General features: G+C 37.4%; 1 pseudogene; it reads left to right on the forward strand.

Annotated features, from left to right (window-relative positions):
* Window positions 1-1,874: 1,874 nt before the first annotated feature.
* LOC137648143 (uncharacterized) lies at window positions 1,875-2,734 on the forward strand (annotated as a pseudogene).
* Window positions 2,735-5,398: the final 2,664 nt, after the last annotated feature.

Raw genomic sequence — 5,398 nt, forward strand, 5'->3', positions numbered from 1 at the left:
AACAGAATAGCCATCTTTTATTCCGAGGAGGCGAAGGGAGCATCCGTTACTGTTGGGTAATTGGGTTTTGCTGAGAATTCCTGCCAATAATGACGTTCTTCAGATCGGGTAGGACGATCTCTCTCTGACTCTCTCTCTCTCTCTCTCTCTCTCTCTCTCTCTCTCTCTCTCTCTCTCTCTCTCTCTCTCTCTCTCTCTCTCTCATAGAATAGCCAAATTTGCCGACGATACTAAACTTGGCATTAAATGCGGTTAACTCAGATGTAGAAGCCTTGAGAGAGAATCTAATGAAGCTAGGAGAATGGTCCAAAAAAGGGCAATTGCATTTTAACTGTAAAGACATGCACATAGGTTATAATAACCCACAATCAGATTAATTAATGCTGGGAAAAGAAATAGAAAGTGTTCACCAGGAAGATCTCAGTAGTAATATTAGCAAGGAGTTAAGGTTCACCAAACAGAGCATAAGCGCTGAAAAAAAAGCGCAAAATCTAATAGGTTACATAAAGAGACAATTCACATACAGAAACATAGATACAGTACTACAGCTGTACACGTCAGTAATAAGACCCAATCTATAATACTGAGTCTAAATTTGGGCTTCAAGTATTTAGAAGGGTATAGATAGACAGGAAGCAGTATAGGCTAGGGTCACCAAACTTGTTCCAACACTAAGGCAATTTGGATAAAGACGGAGGATGGAACGTTTGAACTTGTTTGAGCTACAAACCCGACGACTATGGGAACAGTTAATAGAGGCCTTCAAAATTATTTAAGTAATTATAAATTTATATACCAAAAATCTATTCATGCTTAGCATAAATCAGCACAGAGATCCGAACGAGAATTGAAAAGATACAACACATCTCAGTGTGGCAAAATATCCCCATTGAAAAACTGTGGTAGATCTTGATAAAATCTATAGTTTGCCTTTAGTGTGGTTCAGTCTGGCCACAGGAATGACTTCAAATGTTATTGGTAATCAAAGTCACACGAACAAGAATTTGTGGCTTTAGCCTGATGCGAAATAGGCAATCACACTTTGCAGGATGTTGGGAAAAGGCAAGATCCTGCTCGGCAATTGGGAAATAGTTCTTCGGCGATGGCCTTTGTGTTAAAGTTGGCAAGATGTTATTCAATAGATAAGAAAGACAGTTTGGAGAGATTTCTTTAGTAGTAAAGAGTTTTCACGAGATTAGTGATATATGAATGAGATGAACTATGAATATCGCGATAAAACTGTACTTCATTTAAAGAGGTGTATATTAGTTGGAATGAAATGGTCATTTTGATTTGCTAATGGGAAGGTTAAGTTGAAAATCGAAGAGAGAGTGAGGTCCATTCCATCGGAGGAGAAATGGAAAAAAAATATGTTTGTAAGTCTAGAATATAAAGATTCAGTTAAAAAACTGATTCAATTAGTAAGTTTACAATATAAAGATTCAACAAAAGAAAAATCAGATTGTAAGTCTAGAATATAAATATTCAGTTGAAAACATGATTAAATTTTTAAGTTTAGAGTATAAAGATTCAATAAAAAAATCAGTTTGTAAGTCTAGTATATAAAGATTGAATTAAAACATATAATTACTTGACTAAGATCTTAACTGTGAAAAGACCAAATAACTTCTTCCAGGGCTGGATTTAGGGGGGGTGGGGGTGGCAAAGAGGGCACCTGCCCAGGGGCCTCCACATTTTAGGGGGCCTCAAAAAAAGGACCCAGGCCTAAATAATTTTTTATTTCAGTAAATTTATAAGGAGTAAAATCACTTATTCCAGGATATCACCCAATCTGTGAAGCTCTTGCCAAAATAGCAAGTGATGAAAATGAGCTAGCCAAAGAACGATATGAGGCCAATGGACTCCATGACAAGATGCTCAAATTAGAAACTGCCATTTTTGTTGTTTTTTGGCATGACATTTTTGGCCGAGTTGATGCTACAAGTAACACTTTGCAAGACCCAAAACTTGATCTGAATACAGCAGTAGCAGTGTTGAAGTCCTTGGAATGTTTTGTACGTGAAAATCGAGAGTGCTTTCATATTAATGAGAAGGGACAGGACTTATCTGGAACCAATGAATATTCTCCACCACTCATTCGTCACCGCAACGTGCGCCTGAATCCGTTGGATTATGGACGATCCGAGGAAGCAACTGTTTCTCACTCTGAAAAGTTTCGTGTTGATAATTTTCTTCCAGTAATTGATTAGTTTTTGAGTTCCCTTAATCAACGTTTGAAGGCCTTTGAGAACACCTGTTCCCTTTTCGGTTTCTTATCTGGACTAGAATCACTGAACTGTACTGAAATAGAAGCAGCTGCAGTAAAATTAGTTTGTGAATATAAAGATGATCTGGATCAATCACTTGGTGTTGAACTTGTACAGTTTGCAGCTTTTTTCACCCAGTTTCTGGATGATTATGTTACGACTGATAGCTTTGGGAAGGAACATTTCCTTTACAAATTGCTGCTAGACAAGAAAGTTACAGATACTTTTCCTAATGTTGAGATAATGCTACGGATGTACTTGATGCTTATGGTCACAAATTGCTCCGGAGAACGTTCATTCAGCAAAATGAAGTATATCAAAACAGACTTCGTACTACAAAGCATCATGATCGACTCAGTCACCTGGCTTTGAAGAGCATTGAGTATGACATCCTCAGAGACATTGACTTGGACATATTGATCACCAAATTTGTAACGGGCAAGTCTCGTAAAGTATCTGGTCTGTAAATTTAAATACAGCTATATTTTTTCTATTCTATGGAGAAACTTTGGTTCTGATTTTAAGATTGGCAGCACTGAGTATTGGTCATGCTTCTTACTCACCTTCCAAAAATGGTTAGTTTGTACAGTCAGGTGTGAAGAGCCATTATAAGTGAAGGCAAACTAACATATTTAGATTTATGGTAATAAAATATATGCTATTTATTTGAAATTCCTTATCAAAATCTTTTTATACTCCAGTGTACAGAGTCAGGAGAGGTAATTTTGCACACGTGATTAAGATGACCAAAATGATGATTTCCCGGTGGAGCTTACAGTGACAATCCCCCCCCCCCCCCACCGTGAGGCTTGCTTCGCTCGTCACCTGCCTCAAGCAGGGTGGGCCTCCACACAATACCGTAGATTGCCTAGGGGCATCCACATGCCTAAATCCGGCCCTGACTTCTATTTTGCTATGAGTCTTTAGGCAAGGGAGATCCCGTAGCATATTTTTTCAGAATTTTTTTTTATTCATATTGAAACACTACTATGTGGAATTTAAAGTTTCTATTAACACATAAACATTAATAATCTATTTTTCTTTTTTGTTAGTGCCATGATTTGACTATAGGATTCTAGCAAATTTTAAAAATTGACTTAAAACCAATATTAAAGGATGCAAAATTATCAATGTTTTAAAGCCCTAAATCTCAAAGGTCACTGAGAGAGAGAGAGAGAGAGAGAGAGAGAGAGAGAGAGAGAGAGAGAGAGAGAGAGAGAGATATTTCACTTTGATCAAGAATTAGAAGTATGCTATCGGGATAATGACTTTGTTTTACAAAAATATCATATCAAGAGTTCCATGAGTTTGTTGTTAATAAGAAATAAAGCTAAGACGGACAAAGGAGATTACAACATTAAGGAAGCATTAAGGAATTAAGGAACATTAAGGAATTCTTAAGTCATTATTCAATGACATAAGAATTTGCTGAAAATTATGAGAAAACGATGATGATATTGCCTTTGATATATCTTTTACGGAAATTATTTTATAGTAGAAATGGTCATAATACTTTTGTCTTTTCAATTCTTATGTATACTGGGCCGACTCAAATTTCTCATGATAATCTTTTGTTTGTTCTCTAAAAGTGAAATGTGGGAACATAGTTGCTTAAATCTGGTTATTCATAATGTCACCCATCTGCCAGATTGGCATGTTAATTTTGTATATAGCTCTAATTTTCATTTTTTTGTGGAAATGTACGGTTAATTCCTGTACCTGCTTTACGATCCCTGTCTGTATCTTTAGTCATCCCCTTCTCAGGGTGCTTTTGTTTTCCCCTCCTTCTTTAAGTTTTCTTCGGACCACCTATTCATTCATAGTTAATCTCACCTGGTCCTCTACTGTGATAAGTGTCCTATTGGAGAAGCTGTCTTCTCATTCTTCAGTTTTTGTCATGTATTAATGTTCTTTTATATAAATCTTGAGAGAACCTTAGTGAAACTGATAACGTAACTTATATTTAAAATTCAATGTATTAAGGTTTACTGATTTTGGTATTTGTGCGGTGCAGGATTGTTTGATTGCTTTCTGGTTTATGCGGTAAGAAAGGCATTAACGTGATTATGTAAACTGTTTCAATATTAAATATTAAAGCATTAATTTTTGTTTGTTCCGTAACCAAAATACAAACCACGCTATTTACAGAGGGTTACCTTTTAGCGCAGCTGAAATGGCGAGCCATTAGAATTTAACGAGGGTGTATTGCCCCCACCACTAGTTAGCGGGGGGGGGGGGTAGGGGAGTGGTAGCTAGCTACCCCTCCCCCCTTCACACACAGATGAATGCTCACTTTCACTTTTGGCTGGGACTGTGACAGACGTCTCTGTCTTGGTCCTCTCTTGGCAGCCATTGTTTGTTTTGTCTTTACTTAATCGCTTACTTTTCATTTACTCAATATATATGTAAACATGTTTTCATGTTTGTGTATATATTTGAGTATAGAAATAAGTAAGTTTCCTTTTCAGAGTTGTGTGTGTAGTGTACGATATCTACGTGGAGTCCTCGGCAGTTAGGCCACCACGGCGTAATTTTATGGTTGCCGACCGAGTTTGACTTATGTCTTTCTCTCTCTCTCTCTTGAGGTCGTTCACCCTTTTACTATGTGTTACTACACCCTTGTAGCTTCCTTTCCGTGTGGGGGGATTGATACGCCGTACGTTTGTCTCAATTAGTTATGAATCTAATTGTAGTTGTTGTTTGTTTTTCAGCTTGTAGAACGATTCCTTTCGGGGTTTTCGTTCTTTCTTTATTGTTCATTCATTCTTAAATTACATAATTACATAGTTACATAATTATAATTGTTATAATTCTGTTTTGGTTACAGCTCTCCTTCCGTGAGTGTAAGTGTTTGTGAGGACACGTGCCTGTTGTGTAATTCTTGTTTCCTTTCCCTCGGGATTCCTCTTCGGAGCCTTCCCGGGGGAATGAATGTGTGCTAATATTATTTGTTTTATTTTTTTACAATTACAGATCTAGTTAGTTTCTGTAATATGGCAACGGTGTGAGCTGTCTTGTTGAGTACTGGGGATTCAGCTGTTGCTGCCTCCCCCCTTGTATTTTCGTCAGGGGCGTGTCTCCTTCTACTGGAAGTACTCCCGTGACGACGGACAGCTCTCCAGTTCATTTTA

The sequence above is a fragment of the Palaemon carinicauda genome, chromosome 10, assembly GCF_036898095.1.
Source record: "Palaemon carinicauda isolate YSFRI2023 chromosome 10, ASM3689809v2, whole genome shotgun sequence".
In the NCBI taxonomy this organism is placed as follows: Eukaryota; Metazoa; Arthropoda; class Malacostraca; order Decapoda; family Palaemonidae; genus Palaemon; species Palaemon carinicauda.